This window comes from Macrobrachium nipponense, chromosome 8 (assembly GCF_015104395.2).
Source record: "Macrobrachium nipponense isolate FS-2020 chromosome 8, ASM1510439v2, whole genome shotgun sequence".
Taxonomy (NCBI): Eukaryota; Metazoa; Arthropoda; class Malacostraca; order Decapoda; family Palaemonidae; genus Macrobrachium; species Macrobrachium nipponense.
In genome coordinates, this window is record NC_087203.1 from 75,427,512 (window position 1) to 75,439,907 (window position 12,396).

At 37.1% G+C, this 12,396-nt stretch overlaps 1 long non-coding RNA gene across 1 annotated transcript in view; it reads right to left on the reverse strand.

Moving 5' to 3' along the window:
• The window catches only part of LOC135223294 (uncharacterized), a 32,615-nt gene that overhangs the window by 1,405 nt on the left and 18,814 nt on the right, over positions 1 to 12,396 (reverse strand). Inside the window, exon 2 of the long non-coding RNA XR_010316462.1 lies at positions 3,850 to 4,283. This is a non-coding gene — a long non-coding RNA (uncharacterized LOC135223294). The remainder of the gene's footprint in view (positions 1 to 3,849; positions 4,284 to 12,396) is intronic.

Consider the following 12,396-nt stretch of genomic DNA (forward strand, 5'->3'; position numbering starts at 1 on the left):
TACAGATAGGCGAACTGAACTCGTTCGAATGAAGATAACTGTTCGGATATCTCTACTTTACAACTATTTAATCTCTACATTACAACTAATTAAAGGTATGGTTAAAAGGATTTTTTTCTTTATAGATATATGAAAAGGATTTCTTTTTAATCTGAAGGTAGATTTTGTTACCGAACCTTATTTAGCCATCTAAAAAGGCTCCGTTATGTCGAGGTCAAAGAGGAAATGAAATGCTTCTGTAACCTTATATTTAGTTCTAATAACTCGGAAACCGCAAAATTCTCATTGTTCTTAAGAAATGACAGAGAGCTCTTCAAAGCAGATAATGTTATCTGTCTTAAGAAATAGAGTTCTTCAAAGCTGATAATGTTATCTGTTAAGATTTCAAATTTCGCCCATTTTATCATATGGCCTAATCATGTCAGTTTCGTTAGAAAAACAAAATGGTTTATGTTCAGTTTCAAAAGGGATGCTTTCTCATAATACATCTTGCAAATTTTAAATCATTATTCAGAAAACTGTTTTCAGCAAACTTCAGCAAATTTTTCAATTGAAATTTGGGTCAATCCAATGGAAAACTAATTTTAAGACGCCACTCAAGTACTGTAAACATTAAAATGCAAAATATACAAAACACCAACTTAAGACTTCTATATTTTATGAAACTAACTGTCACCACTGATGGCAACAACCCATTTCGTAGTTTAGATATAAATTAAAGTTAAATTAAATTGTCAGGAGAAATTTTCATTTGAACTTTTACTATTAAGTATTTCAGGGACAGGGAGTCACCGTTTTTCTCAAATACCTTTTAAACTAATTATTTGATCGAAATGGTACTTTGACACAGTGTACAAGACACCTATCGCTATTTTTGGGTAATATAGTGCTTTGTTAAATGGTGTTAGTTAATGCGTTTACTCTTAAATTACAAGGTGTTGCCAAGCTTCGTCAGCCTATGCTTTCGAACGTGCTATGCCCCCATCCCGTCCATCCCTATCTCCCCATTCCCCTAATCATCCCACCCACATTCCAGGCGTCTCCGCACCCTTTTCCTGTCTATTATATTATATATACTGAGTAATACTGGATGTTATGAATATGTTGATTTTGTAGATTGTGTTAATTTGTTGTTGTATTTTCTTAAGTTATGTAAATGGAAGTAGGCTAGGAAGCGTATGACCCTCACCCTATTCATTCCAAGGCCAGGGGAGACAAGGTCTACCCAATGGGTGGGAAACCCTTTCGGTGGCTCACCTGACTGTCCCGGTTTAGTAATTAAGTAAACATATCCGTTTTCTTTAAGATGCACTGGTGAACTAAGGTAGACTTGAGAATTCTTATCGAGTCTATATAGCACTGCATAGTGCACAATACCATGTGTGTGTTGAGTTGATGGCTGCAAATATAGGTATCGGGAAATTAGGTACGAAAAACGTGTACTAATTTTCCATTTTTTTTCCCAAAAGACGAAGAACTACGAAATGAGCAGGCAAGGTTATGTAAAGGTAAACAATCAAAAGGCGTGACACTGACTACATCTCAGTTTTGTAGCATTCGTAAACGACTGTCCCATTTCTAATAAATACAAATAAAATCTTATTTCGGAATCTAATTCAAAAATAGTTATGTACTACATCTAGTGCTTCACCTCGCATTAATAGCAAGCGAGTCTCTCCTCATTCATTAAACTCGTCACGGGACAACCGAATTACATCCTTATTACTGGCGTTAGATCAGTAGAAAAGAAATTTTAGTGTGATATGAATACAGAAACCCACACAAAATGATATTATGATAGCGGTAGCAGATTCCCGCAAATTATATCCATGCTCTTTGTTTATTTTTCCTTTACCCAATGACGCCTACATGAGGGATTTTTGAAGGAAGTGAGCAGACATCCTCTTTCTCTTGGCCTTGAGATTCAGCCTGCATGATGTCCCTACCATCACGAATTCTTAAATCCTTTAAGACTTTAAGACTACGAGCAGGTAAGATAAGGTAACCAAAATTAAATCACAGTTTAATCTACAACTCGGTATACAATTAACGCTACTGTTAACAGAAACCGTTGGGGAAAATGTGCCATTATTATGGTCGTTACGTCAAACCTCGCTTACCTTTTCATCCTGAACTCTCGTCAATTATCTGCTGGTATTGAAAAACAAAATGGAAAATGGTATTTATTACATATTGTAGATTGCAGAGAGGTTTTGGGGAGAGAGGTGAGAAAAACAGCGATAACGAAAGAGGAGGAGAGCGAAGGGTGGGGGAATAGCGAACGTTAGATTCCGTAAATGAGTTCTGCTGACTATTGTGACTTCGCCTTTAAAGTCAAGAATAAACTCCTTAACAACACCATTTGACCAAAAATTAGCGGGAGGTGTCTTGTGCGCTGTGTCAAAGCACCATCTCGATCAAATAATTAGTTTGAAATATGTTTGAAAAAATAATGACTTGCAGTCTCTGAAATGCATTAAATATTTTTCATGACTCATATAATAACATAAGTAATAACATAAGACCTATACAATCCAAGCAAATTTTTATCACATAGACCTATAGATTAAAATTCATAGTGAGCAAATAGCTACGCTTCCACAAATTACAGTAAACTACTCTAGTTCCTGGAAGCTTAAAATCTTAGATATCATTTCAAGACCACTATTTTCTAGTTTCAGAAACCTTCGGTAAATCAGTATCTAAATAAAATGTCCTTTTGAATACTTAGCTGTACAGTATTATGTAATATTTAGTTTTGTAATATCTTATGTACAGAATTATGCCCCAGCCTGAATACCATAAACCTTTAGTTAGTAACTGAATCGCATTTAAACAACTTCCATCAGTTAGGCGCATACAAACCAATCTTGCCAATCTTTGGAACTGTTGCCATGATTTAACCTTGGAAAATTCAACTGCTCTTGTTAATTTTCAGTTTCAAGGTTTAACTTCATTTGTTTCTGTTAGAAAACTTATTTACTCATTACCCATGTATTAAACAGTGCCTCAAAATTGAACTAGTTTCGGCGCTAATTAGAATTTAATTTTTTGTCAGGTTCCGTCACTTTTTACCTTCAAGACTAAGGTTTCTGCGACTCGTGCAAACATTTAGTGTTCGGGTAACAAATAACATTCTCTTAAAAACAAAGATTAAATTAATCCACTGACTGCTTCATATTTAAATTACATGTGGAGGTTAAGGTTATAGGAAGAAACGTTAATATTAAACCAACGAAAAACGAATACTGATAAGTTTCGTGAATTCACTATCACAATCATCTAAATGGGATGCATGTGCGAGGTGAAACATTGAAATGATTGTTAAGCAATATTGTAGCTATCAGGTGAATTAAACTGAACATTTTTGGATTCATTTATACCATGATTAACGTAATACTAGTGCTATAACGAAAAATAAAACTATTATCTACTTGAGCGAGTTATCTTTAAAATATTATTTGCAATTAAGATATAGAAAAAAGATGAAAGACTATTTCAGAAAGGCTTATCGGTAATTTATTACTTCAAAACACTTAGTTCTTATGAGTCTTTAGCTTTTTAGAAATATAAGTATTGGGCCATGTGCGATTGACGTAATGCTTTAATTATATTATGTATCTGGTATCGTAAGTCAATGGACGTTGTATATATTTTCAAAATACGACATGTAGAATTAATATTGTAAAATGGAAATAAAGTTTTTGTGACTGACCTGGTTTGATATTCAAAAAATACATTCCGCAGTAACTTTAAACGAGCTATCTTTGAATAAGAACTTATCTACTTTGCAGCCTAATTGGTACTGACAATTCCAAGGAATCTATGAACGAGAAAATATGAACTTACCTTTAACTAATAAACAATAAGTTCAACAGTCTTCATCCCAATTGTAGTGTTTGGTGTTTGCTTTATGTTGTTGTTGTATGGTGCTTTTACGTTGCATGGGACCAGTGGTTATTCAGCAACGGGACCAACGGCTTTACGTGACTTCCGAACCACGTCGAGAGTGAACTTCTTTCACCAGAAATGCACCTCTCTCACTCCTCAATGGAATGGCCGAAAATCAAACCCGCGACCACCGAGGTGGAACGCTAATACCATACCAACCACGCCGCTGAGGCGCTGGTGTTTGCTTTAGTTCATCCTCTGCTTTAGTTCATCCTCTGCCTTCCAGGTTCCTTCCTTTTCATTTCCTTCCATCAACCAAAGATAAATCGGGCTTCCAACTGAGAGATCTCCCAACTTTGGCCACTGGATTTTGTATTTGCAGGCAGTTGTATCTACATTTAAAAGGAAAAATACCATTATTATTATTATTATTATTATTATTATTATTATTATTATTATTATTATCCATTCATTATTATTATTATTATTATTATTTTATTTTTTTTTTTTTTTTTTTTTTTTATTATTTTTTTTTTTTTTTTTTTTTTTTTTTTTTTTTTTTTTTGCTCTATCACAGTCCTCCAATTCGACTGGGTGGTATTTACAGTGTGGGGTTCCGGGTTGCATCCTGCCTCCTTAGGAGTCCATCACTTTTCTTAGTATGTGTGCCGTTTCTAGGATCACACTCTTCTGCATGAGTCCTGCAGCTACTTCAGCCTCTAGTTTTTCTAGATTCCTTTTCAGGGATCTTGGGATCGTGCCCAGTGCTCTATGATTATGGGTACGATTTCCACTGGCATATCCCATATCCTTCTTATTTCTATTTTCAGGTCTTGATACTTATCCCTTTTTTTCCCTCTCTTTCTCTTCAACTCTGGTGTCCATGGTATTGCGACATCAATGAGTGATACTTTCTTCTTGACTTGTCAATCAACGTCACAGTCTGGTCTGTTTGCACGTATCACCCTATCCGTTCTGATACCATAGTCCCAGAGGATCTTTGCCTGATCGTTTTCTATCACTCCTTCAGGTTGGTGCTCGTACACTTATTACTGCAAGGTAGCTGATGTTTCTTGCACAGGCTCCAGTGGAGGGCTTTTGCTACTGAACTCATGCCTCTTTTTGTACTGGTTCTGTGCAAGTGCCGGGCATTCACTTGCTATGTGGTTTATGGTTTCATTTTTCGTATTGCACTTCCTACATATGGGAGAGATGTTATTTCCGTCTATCGTACTTTGAACATATCTGGTTCTTAGGGCCTGATCTTGTGGCCGCTGTTATCATTCCTTCAGTTTCCTTCTTCAGCTCTCCCCTCTGTAGCCATTGCCAATTGTCATCGCTGGCTAGTTCTTTAGTCTGTCTCATGTATTGTCCGTGCATTGGTTTGTTGTGCCAGTCCTCTGTTCTTTCTGTCTTTCTCTGTCGTCTGTATATTTTCTGGGTCTTCGTCTACTTTTTATTAGTGCTTCTTCCCATGCACTCTTTAGCCACTCGTCTTCACTGGTTTTCAGATATTGCCCCAGTGCTCTGTTTTCGATGTTGACACAGTCCTCTATACTTAGTAGTCCTCTCCCTCCTTCCTTTCGTGTTATGTATAGTCTGTCCGTATTTGCTCTGGGTGTAGTGCTTTGTGTATTGTCATTTGTTTCCTGGTTTTCTGATCTATGCTGCGGAGTTCTGCCTTCGTCCATTCCACTATTCCTGCGCTGTATCTGATTACTGGCACTGCCCTATGTTTATGGGCTTTATCATATTTCCGGCGTTGAGTTTTGACTTGAGTATCGCCTGAGTCTCTGCATATATTCTTTCCTGATCGTGTCCTTTCATCTCTTTGGTGTTTTATATCTACCTCCTTCCATTATTCCCAGGTATTTGTATCCTGTCTCATCTATGTGTTGATGTTGCTCCCATCTGGTAGCTTTTATCCCTTCAGTTCTCGTTACTTTTGCCTTGTTTTTGTATGTTGACTAAGGCGCATTTTTTTTCTATTCCAAAACTCCATTCCTGATGTCCCCAGATACAATCCTTACAGTCTGGATTAGGGTATCTATTTCCTGATGCTCTTACCATACAGCTTGATGTCGTCCATGAACATCAGATGGTTGATTTTGTTGCCTCTTTTCTTGAGTTGGTACCCGGCATCCATCTTCTGTAGTACTTTTGTCATGGGAATCATGGCTACTACGAAGAGTAGTGGGGACAGTGAGTCGCCCTGGAAGATCCCTCTCCTGATATTAACCTCTGCTAGTCTTATTCCAGAGCTTGTAAGTATTGTATTCCAGTTGCGCATTGTATTTTTGAGGAAGCTGATGGTATTTTCCTCTGCCCCATATATTTTCAGGCATTCTATTAGCCATGTGTGTGGTATCATGTCGAAGGCTTTCTTATAGTCTATCCATGCCATGCTTAGGTTGGTTTTCCCTTCTCCTCTGGTTCTTCATTACCATTTTGTCTATCAGGAGCTGGTCTTTTGTGACCCTACACCTTCCTTCTGCAGCCTTTCTGTTGGTGGGGATGGTGTTTGTCTCCTCTAGGTAGTTGTATAGCCTATTTCACTGATGATACCTTTTGTTAGTAACTTCCACATTATTGGTAGGCAGGTGATAGGCCTGTAGTTACTGGCTATATTTCCCTTACTCTTGTCTTTTTGTACTAAGGATGTTCTTCCTGTGGTCATCCATTTGGGTGCTTGGTGATTTGAGATACAATGACTGGAGTTGTTTCTGCTATTCGGGGTGGGGTAGGGCCTTGCCAAGTTTTTGAGCCAGTATCCATGGACTTCATCGGGACCTGGGGCTTTCCATTTGTTTGGCATTTTCTTTAGTTGGTGTCTGACTGTGTCTGTCGTGATGTCTTGTGAATCTTTGTTTATCCTCCCTGTTTCTTCTTCCTTGACTTCCTGGAGCCATGTTGCATGTTTGTTGTGTGATACCGGATTGCTCCATATGTTTTCCCAGAGTCTCTTACTTGGTTCGGCTTCAGGAATTTCTGGGTGGTTGTCTTCCCTCTTAGTTGGCTGTATAGTCTTTCTGGTTGGTTCCGAATAGTTTGTTCTGTTGGTATCCTTATTCCTGTTCATGTACCGTTGGATCTTGTGTGCTTTGGCCTTAAGCCTCTGTTTTACATCTTCTATTGTGTTTGTTTAGTCCCCTCTCTTGTACTTTGTATTTCTCGTGAGTTTCCTCCCTTGTTTTCTTGCTTCTTAGCCTTTTTTTCTGCCATCTCTTTCAGTTTACTCAAGTCAGATCTCATCACCATGATTTGCTTTTCCAGGCGCCTTTCCAAGGAGGTTGCTGTTTTCTTGGTTGGGTGGGTTGGGTTGTGACGGTGGTGTTGGTGTTCGAATCCCCATCAGTTTCTGCTACTAATCTTGCTCCTGCATATGTCAAGTTATTTGTTTCTGTGATACTGGTGGTGTGTATTAGGCCCATTATTTCATTGACCTCACTTGTTTTCTCCCTTAAAATTTCTTGGTGTTGTAGGCTTTCATGGAGGGGATCTTTGTTCTCTCTGTATCTGGTCCATCCATTGTCTAATCTTTTCTACCCATTCCGTCCCTCTCTGTTTACTTCGTCGGTGTTTCTTTGTGTGTCGTTGTTTGATACCTCATCCTCCCTGTCGTCTTCTGTGGCATCGTCTCTCAGTTCGTCTTCGTGTAATTCGTTGTCGTTGTGACATTTCCCTTTCCAGTTCCTTCTCTTTCTGTTGGGGAGAGCCAGTCTTTTTCTTTATGTTCCTTACTTGGTCTGCCAGCCTCTGCTCTGTTTGGGGGTGTTATTATTCATTCATTCCAGATGTCGACCAATCTTTTTCTATATCCTCTCTCCGTCGGGTTGCTTATGATGTAGCATCTCCATATTTCCTTATTTTCTTCTCATGTCCTTTCTTCCTTTTTGCCTCTGTAGCTCCAATCTCAGGCTGTTGATTATTGTCGTTGTGGTGATCAGTTGCTGGATGACGACCTCCAAGTACCTGACCGTCTTCCCTACAATTGGGTTGAATACCTGGTTGCGGACGAAGCTCCTCTGTTGCCAGAGGTTCCATTTACGTCGTTGTCGTTTATTCCTTCATTTCTTTCCATCATTGCTGAGTTTTGCTATTTAACCCATAGCTGGACCTACCCATCAGGGATAGGTATCATTTACAGCTGAGTAGACTGAGGAAATTATGGTAAAGATCCTTTCCCAAGGAATCAACGCCGAGGAGAGCGGTCACCCATCCAACGACTGACCAGCCCCAATGTTGCTTAACTTCACTTAAGTCTATTGACGACTAACCCGCTCTCCACGGCGCCACATTATTATTATTATTATTATTATTATGATTATTATTATTATTATTATTATTATTATTATATTATTATTATTATTATTATTATATTATTATTATTATTATAAGTTTTTAAAACATCTGACTAATTTATTAAAAGTAATCTGATTCACACACATTAGAATGCTTCCAAAGTAGTTTATTATCTTCTAAATTACGTGGGACACTTCACCTGATGTACATGAGCATTTAATTAATTTACATGCTATCCTGTTTTTTTTCAGAATTACCTATAGACAAAAGAATGATAATTATCGAATTTAAGAGAAAGCTAAGTTAAAAAAAAAAAAACCCAAGGAAATAGATTCGGGAGTAAACCGAACACTAACACATGTATAAAAGTGGTTATCGCGAAAAGGTTCAGAAGAAAAAGTAAAATTAATAAATGCACTTGACAGAAAGTTTGCTTAGTCCGGTTTTCCAAATGCTGTCGAATATAGAAGTGATAATTTAGTGTCAATTCAACGTCTGAGAAAAATCATTCCCGAACAGCATTGTTATAAATGGATGGGAGGTGGATTTTACTAAGTATTGATATTCATTCTAGATCATAGCAGAGGATATATTGCTTTTAGGTTCAGCACTTTTCAAGAAACATTCCTTTGTCACCTGCAATTTGAAACCTCAAGTGTACCAGACTAACATACATTCTGAAATGTGAAGGTGTCATAAACCAACAGACTTTCTAAAACCAAAAACTGTCATAGACTAACAGACTTTCTAAAACTAAAAACTGTCATAAACTAACAGACTTTCTAAAACCAAATCTGTCATAAACTAACAGACTTTCTAAAACCAAAAGCTGTCATAAACTAACAGACTTTCTAAAACCAAAAGCTGTCATAAACTAACTGACTTTCTAAAACCAAAAACTGTCATAAACTAACAGACTTTCTAAAACCAAACACTGTCATAAACTAACAGACTTTCTAAAACCAAACACTGTCATAAACTAACAGACTTTCTAAAACCAAAAACTGTCAAACTTACATACTTAAAGTCAAACTATGGCAAGAATTAAATTTGATCTTCAACGTACTTTATCTTGATCACGGGCATCATTCAAAAACCGACTGACATATCCTGCTCTAATAACTCCACGGTCTAGGATATACCTAGACCGTGGGGTAACTATCATGAAATAAGTTCATTTTAATGCGACAAAGCCTGAATCCCAAATTACTATAAGAAACAGACTCTCAAGCTAACGCTTTTCAAACTAGTGCCCTCTAAATCTTAAAACTTTTTTATTGCCTTAACTACTACTTCTAGCCTGACCTCACCTTCATTATATCTTCTTCTGGGGGACTGATCTATTCAGAACTGTCTCAAAGTGCTCTTTCCATTTATTTCTGATTTCAGCACTTTTGGTCAATAGCACTGCCACTCGGCTCTTCATTTGCTTTATATGCTATCCTTTGACTCTGACCATAATTTTTATTAATTAATTTTTCGGTTTCTACAGCCCTTTCATTAACAGATCTTTTATTTAAAGAAACCTGGAAACTTTCTGACATCAAACTGAGTTAATGGCCATTACAAATACCTTAGAAGACTCCCAGTATAAACTAGGAAATAATGATTCAAAAGACGCTATTCAGGCCATAACCAAAACAAACCCAAGAAAATCTCTTCAGTACACAAAAGTAAAAGCAGACAAGTATCATAAAATTGGACTCCTATTATAGTCACGTGGGAATCCATGAAAACTATGAAGCAGACGCCCTTGTCAAAAGCAGTGTGCAATGCAACGCAATAAGCATCACTTTAGGACCATAAATAATTTGGCTCAACAGTAAAGCATTGCTATATTGTCACCAGCAAGAGCAAGTAGTGCCAGGCAGACCTCCTTAGAAGGTTCAATAACTGCTGAACGGTATATTGGTACTACCAAAACTTCCACAGGATAACATACCAAGAGAAATTTTACGGAAACTCGCAGTAATTATACACCATAATATTATTTGGGTGTCTGGACAGCTAGCTAAGTATAACATAATCCAAGATCATACTGTGAAATAGTAGTTTGTGAACCTCTTTATTACCTATATTTGCTACGACACTCATTTAGGAGGAAAGTACGGAAAAAGCCATGTTAACAGCGACAAAACTATCGAAGACCATTCTGGAAAATATTCAGAATAATACTGTTTTTTCTATCCGCTGTCAGGGCACTGAGGGCTATCACTTTGAATATGAAAGTTATGGTCGGGAATTTTCCGTTTCGTCCAGTTTTAAACTGTAAAAACGAGTCCAACCTTTTCTCTACGTATTCTTCGTTTCTTCCTTCCTTATAATTCCTTGTACTTTTCAGTTTATTATTTCCTTTATTTTCTTGGTCGCCTCATGCAGGGAGATGTACAAAGCAAATTTACATTCTAACAGTCTACAGTCCTTGTTTGAGGGTCGAGATACACAGCACACGTCTTCATTTCGAGCAACAGCCTCATTTTCTTTCAAACTTAATTTTCTTAATGTTTCCCCATCGATTTATGCTTATTTTCATCTTATGACTTGCAGCATGATAACTCCATAGATTCCTGCAGTTGTCCCCTTATGATTTTTTTTATCGTACGATGTTCTTCCTTTTCCTCACTGGCTATGTATCTACCACTTGACAGCGATCACTGCTAAAATTTTATCCTCCCCCACCAGTAACGTGTAACCATAGCTATCACTTGAATATCATCAAAATGATTTGCGGACTGCATTATAAGCAAGAGCCTATACTGGTATAAAGCCAACTTAAATTCAGCCATCAAAATATGAACGTATTCTTTACCTGTTAGACCTTAATAAGTCAATGTTTCCAAATAACATTGCTCTACGTTCATTACCGTCATTCTGAACTTCACGCACAGGTGTTTGCTGACGACCTTGTAACTTTATTGAGCTGACGCTACAGTGCTACACAGCCCAGAGACTAAACCTTTTTTACTCAAACTGTGGAACTTACTGGGAGTATTAAGGACCTACCCCGACTTATTACTTCTTCCCATTTTCACTCTTATTTTTTGCAATTTAGTATCATGCTCTGTAGAAGCTAGATTTGCTTTAGGATTGCCTTTTGTGCCTATTCTAGATGAAAACATGCTTATTTTGTCTAATGGAAGTTTCTGGTAATAATCAACATAATGACCTGATTAATAATATCACATTTTATTCTCGTAATATTCAGGATATTTTGTTTAAGTATGATAAGTTTTGCCTGTGGTTCTGATGAGTTCCAAGTGGCATATGCAACGAAAGCAAAAGCTAGCTACTGAAAAAAAGTTCCCAACCATATATATATATATATATATATATATATATATATATATATATATATATATATATATATATATATATATATATATATATATATGTGTGGTTTTGTGTGTGTGTGTAAGTGTTAACATAATAAAAATATGGAATGTTAGTCCATATATATAAAAGAATAAAACTAAAGAGGTCAACCAGATTGCTTGCAGGAATGTGATCAGACTAGAGACGCTAAAGATGACGTATACAATAAAAGTATGCTAAGATAACATGCCGTCACCTGTAGTCATTCAATTGTTTTATAACCTAATTAGTCCAAGCTCCTGCTTGAGACAACTACCCCGACCATAATTCAAACGGCCTACGTGATCTGTAGCGTGTCTCATTTTGATTGTATGTTCGTATGAAAACTATGTCATTTGTATGTATGTTCATATGTTTCGAACTACTGTCTGTTCCTTCATAACTTGTAACAGAGATGGTAAGTAGACAAGGCCAGAACAGAGTTAGCTATCGTCATTAGAAGACCTGTACTCTTTACCTAAGCTTATCATGTAGAGGAATAGGATTAGCCATCATCATTGCAGAAGCGATCAAGCTATCGTTATTAGAAGACTTGTACAATTCATATCTGATCTTCAGCATGTAAAACTTCAGAAGAATACATATATTTTTATATTTCGTGTTTTCTACAAGAACCTCCTCACCATGAGTTTAACACATCGTCGTAATAACTAACAAGATAATACCGACTTCGTAAGTGATCTACAAACCCCAGACCACTCCATTGAAGATGGAAGTGCAATACCAACCAACTTAGCGTAAGTTTATCGCTAGTCTAACATTACCTCATAGGGCGCCTTATCATACAAGGCACAAGCCCTAATATTGGTGGCCAGCGGACCAGAAGAACTC